Source organism: Ammospiza nelsoni, chromosome 3 (assembly GCF_027579445.1).
Source record: "Ammospiza nelsoni isolate bAmmNel1 chromosome 3, bAmmNel1.pri, whole genome shotgun sequence".
NCBI lineage: Eukaryota > Metazoa > Chordata > Aves > Passeriformes > Passerellidae > Ammospiza > Ammospiza nelsoni.
Genome location: NC_080635.1, coordinates 88,617,583 through 88,634,196, shown reverse-complemented (window position 1 = coordinate 88,634,196; position 16,614 = coordinate 88,617,583).

The following is a 16,614-nucleotide window of genomic DNA, read 5'->3' as shown; positions in this document are numbered from 1 at the left end:
TATCTCATATTGGGACAAGTTTTGGTGGGAAAGGTCTTGAAAAAAGGGTGAGAAAAGAGAATTGTGATGCAATACAGTAACTAGAAGCTATAGCCAGGCATGCAAGTTGTGAGAAAGGAGGACAGCACGTTGCCAGGATTCATACTAACACATACCTGACAACCTTATTACTTGGGGCACTGTGCCCCTGGGGGGTCAGAGCAGTGTTGCCCTCTCTGATAGAAGCAGTCCTGCTGCATTACACATTTCCACAGCAAGCCAAGGTGTGGCTTACATGCAGAAGGAATTAAGTTGTGCTGGTCTCACAGTTCTGCAGGAGGATTACCTGGTTCCAGCTGCCATTTGATAAGAGAGGTAGAGCCAGTACCTCTACTGCAGGAGGAGTAAATGAGTGTGGGGAGCAGCTCTGTGCTTCTCTCCCAGCCGACCGCTTTCTTCAGTCTTGTGCAGACAAGGTCAGACTTCTACCAGCTCTGATTCAGAGGGGAACAGATGAAGTCTGCTCTCATGTGAGATCTCAGTTCACACTTCTTCCTGCTATTCATACTGTGATCAGGGAGCCCACATCAGGGTTTGTGACAGTCCCAGTTGCCCCCATTAAATGGTGTTAAGGTGCTCATTAACAAAGGCTGCAGCCGGTTATTTGCAGGCCATACACAGCAGGAGGTGAGCAAACTCTCCTGCATGGCACTGCCAGCAGAGCTGTGTTGAGTGCAAGAGATCACGCTGCTGAACAGTTCAGTGCTTCCTGGGCTCTCTGTTGGGAATGACACCAGGGGTACCAGTTATACACACAGTCACTTCATAGCTGAAACCTGGGAGACTGGTCATGACCAAAGTCCATCAAACAAAGAGCCATCCTTCAGTCACTCCATCTTGGTCTGGGCATATAGCCAAGAGCTTCAGTGCTGAAAATCTCAATTTCTCTTACTAGATACCATCATCCTGAGTGATCCTGAACAAAAAATTAGGTTTCTGTGACTTACAAAGAACTCAGACAATGAAATGTGAAATACAGATAAGGCTGGACTGATCTCAGGAGTGTTCCTGGAAGTTATGATTTGAAAGAAGCAAGAGCAAGGTCATGCTGTAGCTCTCCCTCCTCAGCACAGCTCAGACAGAATTGCTTTCTGGCTCGTCAAAAGGCAATTCAAGCAAAGAACACCAAGTTTCAAGTTGAGATTCTTACAAAAAGGCCTAGAGCAAGGATATCCATGGGCTTGAGTGAGTGCACAGGAGGTTAGTGCTGCTACAAGGAAAGCAGTAATACTCAATCAGAATTTAATAGTAATGTACATTGTGGGATATAAAGAAAACATAAAGAATGGATAGAAATAGATTTTGCATCAGCATAGTTTAAGTAATTCATAAAGCTCAGTTCAAAATCCACTTAGCACTAGGAAAAGTACAATGAATAACTAAAAAAAATGCAAAAAAAAAAAAAAAAAAAAAAAAAACTAATCCCAAAAAAACCTCCATTCAGATAAAATAAAAATAAAGCAGGCCAAGTTCCTGAAGTCTCCTTCTGCATTCAGGACTTCTTCCTTTCCCCAGATTTCTAAGCCTTGCTGTAAAGAGATATGGTTACATGGCACAGAGAATCCAGGTCAAAACAAGAAGAGTACAAAGACAGAAAGACCCAAGTACTATAGCTAACAGGACTAGTTTTGGGGGAAAATAATTTAGCTAGCTCTGGATTTCTGCTGGAAGATTACTTCCCCAGCATCTCTGAGCAAATTTAACAGGAATACTACTGAACCCACTGTATCACAGCCTGCAGAGCTGCTGAAGGCAGCCCCAGCAGGGTGCTGGAGGTAATTAGCATTGACATACTTCTCTTTGCTCAGTTTTGCTGGCTGAGGACTCTGGTCCCATTTGTTCTTAGTTTCTATGTAAATTGTTTAGAGGAGGGCTGTAAAAACAGCAGGTAGATGTGACTGTAAAGCATTCCCACACCGATTACACAGCTACAGTCACAAATTATGGCTTAATCATCACAGGTAGCACCACATCTACAAGGTTTTTGTATGCCTAGAATAACTGACACGGGATCACATAATATATTGCTAGTACAAAGGCAGGGCTAAGAGCCACAATGAATTATTCTAGCCATAAGACCAAGCTGAAGCAGCACACGCTCGTGGCAGCGCATTTAACACGTTCACTGTGGTTTTACAGAGTTATAAATAGCAATCACTGTGAGCAGAAGTTGTAGCATCTCCTATCCTCTCCACCCCCACCACCAAACAAATCATTCATGTTAACGTCAGCTTTTATTTGAACACAATGAGCTGTAATCACATGAGGTATTACTTTGATTTAATCCTTCTTGCTTTAGTTTGGTTTGTAAGGAGTGGCCAGTCATATGTGGTTGCATTGTATCCAGCAGTTTCATATTTCACACCAACTTTCAAGGGCTGACACCCCTCATCTTCTTTGGCCAGAAGAATTAATAATGTGTTCATGCAAATAAGGAAAAGACAGTCTAGCAGCTGGGATGGGCTTTTTCCTTCTTTTTTCCCCCTCCCAGTTGGTGGGCTGGCTATGGCAGCTGATGGGTAGATTCTGGGTCCCAACCATTTTTTCAAGTTTTTGCTGTTTTCAGATGGTTCTATACAACTTTGCACAGAAAATTTTGCTTCTTCAACCACCATGAAGAGAGCAAGTAGAGACATGCATTCAGGTCTATGTTTATTTTTTCATATCAACACCATGAAGTAACTAAATAATCCTTGACCGGATGTAGTTTGGTGCTCAATTTCCTATGGCCAGCAGAAACAACCACACTGCTGGACTGAGCATGAAGTAAAAAGGCAGATACAAGCACAAGGTAGATCAGTCACCCTGCTGCCTATCAGCCCAGCCTGGGGATTTGGTAGGCATTAAATCTCATCATCATTTCATGACCTCCAGTGGCCGAATGATGAGAGACCCCCAGCCTCCCGTGGGCTTCCAGCATCGCGAGGGTCAGGAGATCACATCTGCCTGGGGGAAGCTGAGCTGGTGGCTCCCACCAGTGCCAGGGTGGTGACAAGGAACAGCACTTGGCATGTCAAGAACCCATATCAGGAGCATTCTTACAGCCCATCATTTTGTGGACTCATTGGTGGACCTGGAGCATGTTTTATGGAGAGGAGGAAGAAGCAGCTAGTAAATGTAAATTTAACCAGGGCTAATGTAAATTTTACAGCAATGAAGATTATTTTGACTGGCTTGTAATTTTTTTTTAACCTTGGCTTCTTTATATGTGGTTTCTTATTTTCTTCCTCTCAGCTGGAAGGGAATTCAATGCCCAATTCAAATGGGGTATTATCAACAATTGCATACACACGATTCCATATTTAGCATTCAGAAATGCAATCCTTTCACTAATTTCCTATATTACTCATATAAATGCATGTTAACTGGAAAGCTGTACTTCAATGAATTTTACCACAGATTATTTTTTAAATTTAGGTTATAAAATATCATGTTATAAAAGTGTTACTTATCTTCAGGAAAAAGATGAAGAAATTTCTGACACTTCTCCTCAGAGAAAGAGGAACTGAACTGTGAAAGTTGCTTATTTAAGGAATTAGACCAAGGACAAATAAAATATAACAGTAATTATTTGGAATACCAAATGGAAAAAGTATAGTAAGCCACTGCACCAGGTAAAATATATTTCTGCCTTTAATCATATCCCAGTAACAACTGGCATTAAAAGCAAACCTCCAAATCCAGGGAGTTACTTGGTACGATGTAGCTACTCAGTAAGAATCACGACTGTTTTCAGAATTAAATCCCTTTCTGGAGAGATGTTATGCTGAGGACTGAAAGGTAAACTAACAATTTAGGATAAATATACAACAGGTCAATCTTACAATTAGAAAAAAATACAGTTTAAGAAATCAGTAGCATTAAAAAATTAATAAAATAAAATTAAAAAAAACCCTGCTTGTACTGTTGATAAAATGTCAGAGCTTATGAGTCCAGTTCACAGGGCTTATTAATCAGCTACCCAGTTCTGTAGAGCCTGTGCTAAGTTGTCACAAATGATGGTTTTCAAAAGAATTTAGGTCAAGTAAACACTTGGCAAACAGAGATACAGTGGTGAACTAGGAAGTCCATGCATGCACCTCCAAAGCTCTGCAGGCAAACAGAAGGAGTGAATGGAAAGCAAAGTGGGCTGGAGTGTGACCCTTCAGCAAACTCCTCACTGCAAGGAACTGCCACCAGCCCAGAAGCTCAGCTAGATGGTCACTGCACATCCCGCCACAGAGAACTGCTCTGCCTCTCCTTGGTCATTTTATGAGAGAAGAGGTTTTCCAAGGTACCATGTGCTCAGTTAGGACTGTTATGTTGGAAGAAAATATTGAAATTAATTTGATTGTGATAAGATTTGAGATGACTGCAAATGTGAAATGAGATTACTTGAAAATATGTGGACCAGAAAAGGGCATGGTGCTTCAAGAAATAGGCTTCTTCCAGCTGACACCAGAGGTGCAATATACATCTTGTCTTGCCCATTGTGGGAATCCTGGCATGGAAGCACCCCACCCACTGTGGATACTGCTCAGCTTTAATTGTGAAATGCTACCTGTTGTATTCATATTTCTAGAGTCCCATACTGTTGTTATTAGATTTCTAGAGTCCCATACCTTCTCTCGGTGTTTTCTTATGGCTGTAGATCTTCACAGCACAGACTCCTTCTTCTACATGTGGTTCCTTCTTAGTCAGGGCTCCTTCAAGGCTCTCCCTGACTGGCCAACCCACCCCCCTTTTATCCCAGTTATCTTCACTAGCCACAGCTGCAGCCCAATGAAGGACATCACAGCTTCAGCCCATCAAGAACAACTGGGACCTACGGGGGCAAGGCCTATATACAGATAATGAAGTACAATACTGGTATTTTACTAGGACTCAAAATCCACCTCTACTATACCCACCAGTTTTCCAACCATCACAGAAACACAGACCCTGGGCCTGGACATTTTACTCCAGTTTTCAATTCTGTATTTCTATTTCCAGTTTTTAGTGCTTTGTCCAGGCACTGCACAGAGGCGTAGGCTGACAAGAGGCCAGACAGGGGTGAGAGGGAAACCCACTCTGCTCTGGCATGCCCCTTCAGCCACACAGTTGGCAAGCAGCACCTTGTAATTTTGGCTGTAATTTTGCAGCCTAGCTGTCCATACCACTTTGCTGTGCATGGCGCCAGGCTCCTTGCTTGTGGCAGGGACTTGACTTCTCATCTCCCACTCCCTACCATGGGCTTCCTTGGTTTAGGCTGTCCAGATACATCAGTGCTCTCAGGTTTAAGAGCTGTACAGATGGGGTTGTCTCCAGATAGAAGTGCTGCTAGGTCATGGGCCACCCCCAAGAAACAGAGCACAGCCAGGGCCCCCTTTCCTGTATGTTGCTTTTCCTCCAACTTTCCCAACACAGCCATGGTCATCTTGTGGCTCACCCTGTGTTCTCTTCCCAGCAGGAAGCACAAGCTGCCCTCAAGCAAAATCTCAGCAGGAATCTGATCCCAGGATAAAGATGTTGGCCCTAATACAGATATAGCTGTATGATGCAGTTTTTCCTTGATTCTTTTCATTCTCCCACTTAACCCTGTGCATCTCCTACAGGACCACCATGAGATCACATCATTTATTTTCTGGAAGGTAGGAAGGTTTATGCTGTATTTTTAATTGATCTCAGGGCTGGAATTTGAAAAGAGGGAAGTTGAGAGTACACAACTGCTATAAATAAAGTCAAAACCAAAAGCATGTTGCCTTTTCTAGCTCCTGGAGGTACACTCAGCACCAAATAGGCAGCTTCTACCTCACACACAATGCCAAGCTGCTGCAGGTTTCCTATCTTGGCTTACCTGCTAACTTTCCTCAGCCAAAATCCCCCTCACCAAAAACAAAGGCCCTTTCTTTAATCTGGAATCCTCCCTAGGAAGCAGAAGGGCACCTTTTGTCCTTCTGTCATCAAGAGCAATGCAAGGAGATTATAATCTCCATCATTAGCTAGCCCAGCACTTCCTTCTGTAAGATCTAGTTTCTACTTGCTTGCAACCTCCCCAAACTCCAGCTGTCAAGACAATGTCTTCTGCCTTACATGTCTGGCTCAGATTCAGGTATTTTAACAAAGTTTCAGCTGAAATGATCATCTGGTTCTAAGAATACCCTTAGCAGACAATACACTATGTGTATCTTGAAAAGATGTACAGTGGTTTTGCTGCTGTGACCATTTGCTTTGGACAAAAAAGAGCCTTTTTACCAGAAAGCAGCAAGCTCAGCCTCCTGCTACCAATGGGCCTTTTGGTGCCACAATCATGAAACTTGTCCAAGATTCCTTTGGAAAAAAAAAAAAAAAAAAAAAAAACCAAAACAGTTCACAAAGGCCAGCAGCATGTGCATGTAACAAGTCTAGTATTTAGCAGCTAAAAATCCCACAAATCCCCCATGGACTGCGTCATGCTGCCCGGGTTGTCCAGGTGCTGCATTAAGCATCCAGCTGGAGCAAAACACTGCTTCATTAACCAGCTGAAGCAAAACCAAAATTCCTCACAGATCGCTTGTGAACATAGCAGGAATTTTTTTCTAGAGAAGGTCTATAGATGTGTGACCCACAGCTTGGAGTGGTTGCAGAGTCAGGGATCTGGGACACAGAGCACCAAACAGGGGAGAGTCACACTATGTTTGTGTCATCCCATATTATAGCTGAAATAAAAAGGGTTTATTTGGAGTTCAGCCTTACTGGCTGCATCCATGCTGCTTATTTTGAGGAGATTTGTAGCCCGTGCAAACTACTTACTTTGGGGATTGCTGCCATTTCTCAAGAGGTAAATCCTGGCTGCAGCCTCAACTTTAAAGGGCTCTGCACTTCCCTAACAAGCTGTGTAACAGTTCAGCAGCTTCCATCTGTCTTGTCAGTCCTACTCTTGGCTTCCTGTAGAAAAAAATGTCCCTGGCTCATTTCTAGAAGGGACTAAGTGTTGCCCACTTGAAGAACAGATACATATGTAGGCAGCCTGAGTACAAGCTGCTTAAAAGGAAAATTTTCACCCAGGACTAAGGTTTCCTAGCCTGAATGAATGCAGATGTATCTGTAAATGGAAATAGATCAATTATCGATTTTAAGCTGCATCAGGGCTTTTGTCCTGAGGAAGCAAAATCCTCTGTGTTTGCTGTAAATCGAGGGTTTGGTGCTTGCAAAACCTTTAATATCTTTTCATCTCTCCAAGTTAAATCTCCAGTTTTACAATCCCTAAAAGCAGCACCTGACATTTTCCAAAGAGCTCTTCAAAAGCCACAAGAGGAAAGAGTAGGTAGATCCCTGCAAAATCACAGCAAACTTCAGCTCTCCAGGGATGACCATGAGCACCAGAGGGAAAAGTGGAAGTGTACAACCTCAGTACATAGGTGTTGGACTCCATTTCTTCTTCACCTGTTTTTGCCACCACTGCTTGCATGGCCCACAATGCCCTTCAGAATGACAAAAAGGGATCAATAAGTCTTCACCTACAGGGAGAAGGCTGAGCAGTCTGCAGGCTGTCACCAGTTCCTACAGTTCCACAGTTTAGAAGCTGTGTTTTCTGAGAGACAATAATTTAGCCTAACGTGAGCAAATTTCAGAGTATCACAATTCCTAGGGCAGGGAAATGACTTCTGATTCACTCCCACAGCCAAGTTAGCCTCCAAGAGTGGAGAGAGCTCATTTCCAGTCAACCATTTCCCAGCTCCTCAGCTGCTGGCAGCTCTGGGATAGGAGAAGCCCTGCAACACTCATCTCCTTCAGAAGCTGCTCTTTGCTCCTCACTGTGTCTGCAGAGCCATCTGCTCCTACCACCCTTGGCTCTTCTCCCCATTATGGAAACAGAAGCACATACTTGGGATTAAGGTAACAGAATTATGACAAGAATTGTGTCATCCAGATCTGCCCATGGTGTTTTCTTCTCTGTCTTCCATCTTCTGAATCTTTCATAAGAATTTTGAAAGAAATTTATGAACTCTTGTTCCAGAGTCCAGAAATCACCACAGTTACTTAGCTGGAGCAAATTCCAGGACTGAGACTCCTATCAGGAGCACCCCAGGTTTCTGCTCACCTGAGCAGCCCTAGGCATGACTCCCTTTCCACAGTCTGCATGAAAGAATGCAAAGGGGGTGAGCAACTTTCCATGAGCATCTATCAGTCCTGCAGAACAGTGTGTGGAAACATAACGTACATCTCTTTTTCTGAAGCACTCACTCGGTGCTGAACTACTGAGTGAGGAGATAAATAAATGCATACCTGGCATCAGTCATCTTAGAGAGACTTCAGCAGCTACAGAGGCTGACTCCTGCTGGAGAGATGCCTTAGGCACCAGCCTGGTAAGAACAAAACTGGTACATGAATGGTAGGTATCTAATGTAAGTGTATCCATTAATACCAGAAGGTCAGTTTCCCTAATGAAGGAAAGAAGCCTAGCAATAATTTTTTTTTCTGAGTTTGTCTTCCACTCACAGTAAAACCTGCTTTCACAATTTCAAACAAATTATAATTTGTTTATAAAACAAGTACAAGCTGCTGCCTTGGTAGAATGTGGTTTAAGAACACCTTAAATTAAAGAAATAAAAGGCAGAAATATAAGAGAAGTAGACCTTTTTTCCTTGCAATTTAAAACTGAAAACATCAGCAATACAGATTTTCATTGTCCATTTCATGGACAAACAAGAAGCCCACACACACTACAGACAGGCCATTGTCAATCTTTCTGCTAGCTCAGATTTTTATAAGGTGTTGGAGGATGTCTGACACGCAATGTAAAATCATAATCAGAAGACAGGAATGTTTGGCAATGAGGATGATGCTGTTAGAGCTGCAAGAATGAGGAGGCTGGATGAGAGCTTTAGCTGCAGGGGAAGTTTGGGCTGAGAAATGCCTGCAGCCCAGGAAAGAGGGGTGATGATGGCTCATGAGCTGCAGGAGAAACCAGGCCAGGTTGGATGGGGCTCTGAGCAACCTGGTGGAGTGAAAGGTCCCTGTCCATGGCAGGGGCACTGGAACTAGATGATCTTTGAGGTTGCTTCCAATCCAAACCATTCTATGATTCTGAGAGCAAGTAAAGTTACGCTCTCTGGGCAGGTGTAGCTAGACAGAAAATGTGGTTACCCAACCCTGGCAAAGTCTTTGAGGATCAGACAATCAGGACTCTTGCAAGCAGAGGGATGTGCCCTAGAGAATTCACAGAAACTTTAAAAACCAAAGCAGCTGTCCAAAGTCACAGTAAAAACTGCAGTAAATTCCAGCAAAGGTAGCACTGGAAAAAGGAAGAAATGTAGTGTACTTCTCAGTGTTTAGGAATGCAAGTCCTGCAAAGCAAAGTGTTACATAAATTACTGTTAAGTCATTAAAAAAGCCCCCCAAAAACCCAAGAAAATAACAGAAAAGAAAAGAAAGAGAGATTAGAAAATACTTGTTCTCTATCCAGTAGTAGTTCAATTATCTTGATAAGTGAAACTGATTCCATTGCTACATGGGTGGTAAGCTTGGAGTTTAGCAACACCCAATACACACAGAATATTTTTATGCAAGAATATTTTTATGCAATGCTGTGCAAACTGTCAACAACACGTGGCTTTCCAGCTGATCAACCTTTGCAGACCTTTGAAAATGAGGACATCCAGTGGCTGAATATTGTAACTGGGATTTTCATCAAGGATTTATGTCTGGGGTAGAACCTCACCAGTTATGCCAAATTTCTGCCCTTCACAGAGACCTGAAGTGTGTGTGGAGCAAAGGCTTTTACAGAAATCCTCTGTGCTGGAATGAATTCTATTTAATTACAGGGCTCATGGTTGTAACAAACTGAGGCAAGCTCAAATAACTCAGCAATACCGAGAACAGATTGTTTCACCTTTCTTTCTCTGCTTCCCTGTCATCGTAGGCTTGTGCTGATATTTACATTGAAAAAAACAAACAAAAAAGTAAAAACCATTTAATAAACTGCAAGTTTCCAAGTCCCATCAGGTTTCCAGGTTGGTCTCTAGGTCTCTTATTTACCAGCAGAGAGTAAATATAGCTGGGAGTTTTAGAAACTCTCAGCACCTAGCCAGTCCCTTTGGAACCAATCTGTACAGCAAGTGTTGTACACCTTGCTTTTAGTAATTTAGCCTTAGAAGTACCAATTTGAATATTTACACCTAGTTCCTATATTACAATGATAGTTGCAGTAATTAATCTAAATTCTAAATACACAGAGTAGGAGAAGAACTAAAATAATAATAGATCAAATTCATGCTTTCCTGCCATGAAAGTGCAGTAACACGCGAGTCAACAATATCACATTCTAGGATGAGAATGTTGTGCCTTGTACAGAACATAGAAGAAGCAGAATGAAAATATGAAAAAAGTAAAGTAACATCTAAAGAAAATGGACCACTAGAGCTTTTGCACATTTGCAGGCCATGAATTCCCCTGGAGAACGGCCTGTATAACATGTATAATATCACTGTCTGCTATAAGAAACATCTCACTCAACATTAGGAACTGAATTTCATAGCTCAGAATTGCGAAACTGTGCTGAGTTTCCGGATGAGCTGGGTAAGGCCAGCAAAAAGAAAAACCCTTACCTTCCTCAAAAGCTGATTTGAACAAATGTCACTCTGGACTGTATCTACATGCCCCAGAAGATTTTTCAGGTAGTGCTTCATACAATTCATACCTCTGAACCAGCAAAGCCAAGTGCTTAAAAACAGAGAGGAAAAGAGCACCCCAGACCTCCTCCCACCCTCCATCAATCCATTTCAACATGGAGTGCATGGTGCAGTCTCCACCTGCCGCTCCCACTTCTTTTTTCTGGTCTAGGCTGATTGTAGTTGCACTGATTAAGTCTCCCCACCTGGACAGATGTAACCTGCTGCTCAGCTCACTCCAGCACAAAATGTCATTGCAATTTAAGCCTATGATGCTATAGCCTTGTCCTCTTCTCCCCTGCTCTCTCTGCTGTGCCAGCCAGCACTGATGCTCATGCAGGCACATTATAGACAGTTCATGCAAGCTGATGCAACTGGAATCCAATCCAGCCATCATTAGTAGCTGAATCTGCTCTCTGAACTACTTCAGTTCCCAATTCCATGGGACAAGTACCAATTCAATATACTTTTTATCAGTTGCACATTTTTAGACTCTGGGGCCACACTTTCAATCTAAGCTTAAACCACTTACACAGTGAGTTGCTTTAGGCTTATACACTATGTCAGAAACTGAACCCAGAACTGTGATCAGCAAAAGAGATGGTTTAGCCCCGAAACTCCCCAGTAAGACAACTCTCTCACACTTTGCCAGTGCTCTTGCAGCCAAGCACAGGCTGGACCATTTCTCAGAGGGCTTCAGGTCAATTTTGAGTATCCTGAACCACTCTTAAGCCTAAACCTCTCTAGTTAGGTTTCTACTAACAACAACAAAAAAAGCTCTTCTCCTTTGCCTCCCCTTCCTCAAGCTCTCCTGTGAATTGGTCACAGCTGTGGGGTAAGAGCAAGCTTGCTGATCCTGGTGGGAAACCAAACCGGTATGAGAAATACAAAGAAACAGACCGGCTCTTTATTTCATTGGTTTTGAATGCTGAATCAACACAGCATATAGTACATGAGCATTAGATCTGATTGAAGAAAGGAGGGGAAATGTTTGGTCAGCAGTTTGGGAGTCTATTTTTACCAATTTGGCTCGCAGCTTAGTCAGAAAAACACTCAGCTTGGTGTAAAGAAGGTGCCAGGAACATATAGCAAGAGGAAAGAGAGACTGTATCAATGCCAGTTTTGATCAGTTCACATTGTTCTATCTTAGACTTGAAAATTTTACAGCTTTTTCATTTCATTTTCATATATTTAGAGCTCATAAAAATAAAATGGTGAGCAAAAAGTGTGCTGGGAAGTACCAGGAATTTACTTTCTTTGAAGGAGACCTGTAGTGTTCACACACTGACTCTTCAGACTTGTAACACATTTCTCTTCTCTAGCTTGGGGCTTATGAAGAGTAGAATGAGAATCCCACCATGGATTTCTGGATCCTGTATTAAAAAGTTCCTGTATGATAGGTGGTATGTGGGGAGGCCATGCCTGCTGGCTAACAGCATATAGGCTTCTGCATTGGAATGTGGAAGCAAAGAGCATGAGTGAGAAATTCAGGTTATTTTTCTCCTCATTACTCTTAGTGTTCTGTGTCTCTAGTATCCTATGTATTTTCTGGACCATTACTGTCATACTCAGCTACTTGATTTCACATTGTGTTGAGAAAACCAGTGCACTAAGCAAAGTCAAGGTTCCCAGTCAAACTGAATTGCTCTTTGTTCCTCAACAAAGGTTATTTTAATTACATAAACTTCACAGAGGAGCTCATGAGGCGCACCTAAATTACAGACAGCAGGCAGGGACAGGTGGGGAAAAAGTGGCTTGGAACTCTGAGAGGTGTTGCAACCTGTGCTGAAACTGGCAAAACAACTGAATACCAATACTGGAAGGTCCTTTTCTTCCTTCAACAGCACTGACACATGTTTTTTACATAGAGCCCCTGCCAGCTGACAAGAACTTCATCCTGAAATGAAAAAGATCTTTTCGATTAGCATAGTTTTATGGCTAGATTATCCGGGCTTTACACAAGGTATCTGCATTTCATTGAATTCATTATGAATGCAACCACAAAGCATGCACTTATTTCTCCAGAGGCTGCTTTAGATTATATGTTGACAAATTATATATTGACAGATTACATGGTGGCAAGCAACTCATCCTTGCATTCCTTTCACCAGCCCATCAGACAGAAACCTCACTGTATGCAGGCTGAAAAATGACAAAACAACCACATTACTTCCCGCTCATGTGTCTAATTTGCTTTCATAGTGCCTGTTTTCATCTGAGAGGCATAAAGGCAAAGATTTTGTCATCCTTTCTACTTCAGGGAGAAAAAGTGTAAGTACAGTAAGTAAAAAAACAACATCAAAAATGTATTTTGATTTTTCCAATAGTATAAAGTTTATAGAGCCATTATTGATATAAGAATCAACCTTGGATGCCTGTGGAAGTGACTAAATACTCCCTCCCCCTTCCACTTCGTAATGTATGAAAGCTGTTCTTTTCAGCTAAAAACATTCAGAAAGCTATTTAGCACCTATGGCTCATCCTCTAGAGAGTGAAAATATAAATAAATAAATCCCTACTCTCCTTTAATACAAACTGGATGTTAAAACATCATCATTTTGTCTGTATCAGCCTGAGCCAGTGATCTGGATCTAACCCAGTTGTCTGTAAAAGATCCCCAAAATATATAAGAGAGAATTCCTGGCTGTTTCCTGGTGAGGTTTGAAAATAGTGAGGCAACATATGCTGTGTTTTGAAAAGATTCATCCTTTCACCAGATTAGCTTACAATTTTGAAGTTTGAATGGATACAAGTTAGGCTTAACATATTGAAAAATAACAGATGTATATCACAGACCTTTGGTTTTCCACTTTAATGATAGTGGATATTTTATTGGACTTAATGGACTGTGAATATTGCAATTCATCTGACTGTTTGAGTGCATATTGCCATTCCTGTGTTTCTCAAGTTCCAGCATAATTTTCTAGAATAAATCCCAAGTGCTGCATAATAGCACAGATTTAAATAGTTCAGCTTCACAGCTATCTCCTGCTGACCGGCTATGGAAACAGCCTTTGCACAGCTACTCATCCACTGACACCCATTCCACTCCAACACAGGCACCATAGAGGCATTAATAAAGAGATAGGATCTTGCCCTGATGCTCAAAAAACGGATTCTGAAAGGATTATCCAAGCAATGGAAAATTAGCTTTTCCAAGTTCAATCTGCATGCCCTCCCCTGCCCATCCACTGCCGTGTTTGGAATCAACATCTCCACTCAGATTTACTCTCCAATCAGAGTCTGGAGGACTTCAGTGGATGATTCCTATTAACATTCCCCTAAGGTAAACATTACCACCTCTCTGTCCTGGCAGCACTGGGTTTCTCTAACTTTCTGAAACACCCATTTTGATGTAAGCTTTATCTCATGCAAACAAGAGATTTGTAGATGACCTAACAACCTGCTCTATTTAGAGCAGGTAAAAAGAGGATGAGTATAAAGGGCCAATGAAGCTCCCCATGAAGAGAAGCAGTGAGCCTCACAGTCTGTACACAGACACGTTATGGCATATCTTGAAACTAATGTCACTCTCCATCAACCTTTTGTGCTTCATTTTCTGCAGTGGAAAGTGGCAGGCCATTAGCAGCACACTCAGGTGAATTGCTGGCTCCTCCTGAATGAAAGCTGGAGGTTTGCTGCCTGCCACAGCCATGCTGCCTGTCACCAGGCTGGACCACAGGGACTGGTGTGACAAGAGGATTTATTTTACATAGCCCAGATGGAAAATTATGGTGCTCTTACAAGGCATTTGAGGAAGTCTTCCCTCCAGCAAGTCTTCCTCTTATTTAACAGGGACAAGTGACACCTGATTAAATTACAAAAAATGCAAGCACAGACATTGCTCTCTGGTCTTTGCAGATTGCCACGCTGAGGCCACCAGAGCCATGTGTGGTCTTGTATGGAGACCAACATAGTTACTACTGCTTTGAAGTATCCTGTCTCAGATAAAATAGCACAATGTTCTTCCTCTGTGAAAACAAGGAAAAAGCCAGCCTTTTTTTAAACCTGCCAAAAGGCATGGGAGCCAGGGTTAGGTGAGCAGAGGACAGCAGGTTTATCTACTCACTTCCAAAGAGGGACAGCCCACTCATCATCTGAGGCTGTAAGCAGAGCTGCAGACAAGCAATGCCTCAGAGCAAGGCAGGTTTGGGCAAAGAGAAAGCTCCCTTTTTTGTAAAGTCCCATTTTCAAGCACAGGAAATTACTTTCTAAACCTGAATTTGAAGCACCTGCTTTCAGGAACACTTAACAACAAATCAGCAAGTCAAAGTGCAAAGAAAACAAATTTAGCAGATTGAAAAGTATGAACAAACACTTGAAGACAGCAAACACATTCTCATTTTTGGGATTATTTTGAATACATTAGCAAGGAACAGCTGCATCTCTGAAACTAGGAAGCTTTAATTTCCTGTTCGAGTGTCATGAAAAATAAAAAATGCCACTGGAAATACATTTATGGAATTATCTATAATGAGGAACAGGGAATGGTTTTGATGTTGGAGCTAAACTATGGTGACACCCCTAAAAATAAGAAAAGCATGCATGTGCAACACAAGAGAAAGCAGCATACACCCTAGGGCTTCTCACAGAGACATTTCTTTGTGCAGCATTGCTATATGGCATCAGGAACTGGAGGAGGAAGGGTTATGATAAAAATAGGAGGCACAAAGACAGACTGCAGGATCTGGGTGAACACAGAAGGTTGGGGTGGGAGGGCAGGTAAGGACACAGCAGGCTCTGGGTAAAAAAAGAGGTAGAACCAAAACTCACTTTACTCAATGTTACTGGGAGAGCTGTCAAGGCACAGTGCTACACTAGCATTTTGGATGACAGACTGAAAAAACTTTATATTATTCTTGACCTCTCAGAGGTTTCTCAGATCTTTCAGATTTTCCATGCTTGTGGCTTGGCATCTGTCTTGAGGAAATAAACCCTCTAAGCTGCACACCAGCATTCTCGGAAAGGGGCTGTTAAGGCGGAAATGACCCAAACAATAATTTCCATAATTGCCCAGAGGAGTTACAGAGTCCAACTGTGCCCAGCTTCAGGAGGAATCAGGGACCTGGTTCTCAGAGCTTCTCTGCAGCACTTGAAACCCTCTGTAACAATCCTTCCTGGGCCATGGAGCAGCCACCACGAAGGATGGACAAGTAATGACAGGAGCCATGCTCCAAGAAGGGCACAGGAGATGGGATGCACAGCACCCTCCCAAATCCTTACCACCCTCAGGACTGCACTCTTGTGGTGACACTGTTAGCCTTTTGCTGTCAAAATTCTTACCACATTCTGTTCCCTAATAACTACCTTTAAAAGACTGAATAACCTTTAAACTTAGGTTTAATAAGCATAACAAGCAAAAGGCAGCTCTTTGCTCTCTCCCCACAGGTAAGAGCCATAACTTCCCCAGTATCAGCATGCTGACAGAGAAAGCAGGGAATACTAGATGGGCATCCAGGAAGACAGTCAGCACCCAAGCAAAAGCATCTTCTCTCCAAGGGAAACAGTAGTGCCATAGGAAATAGTAATTTTTTTGAGAATTCACTACTAGAAGAAAAGCATTCTCAAAATAATTCAGCAGATTATTATAAACAAGGGATAAGAGATGAAGCTTCCTATTGCAGAGCAATGAGAAAAATACTGGTGAAAAAGAATGGCTGCCTTCTCACTGAGCAGCTCAAAAATATCAGTGGGTTTTAACTACCAGAACTAAGAATGTAAACAGCTGCTGCTAGTCACAGTAGCACTAAAAACATGGTCTGTTACACCCTTGGTTTTTCCCTTAAATCGTCAGAAAAATTCTGTGCTGTAAGTGCCATAATTTTGAGAAAATTATACCATGTTTTCAATGCTTAACACTGACTTATATGCAAAATATAGCTCAGTCTTATTTAAACAATCTAGAAAAACACTTTATAAATTATACATGAGTTCTTCCACAAAGATCTTGATATAAATTATAGAG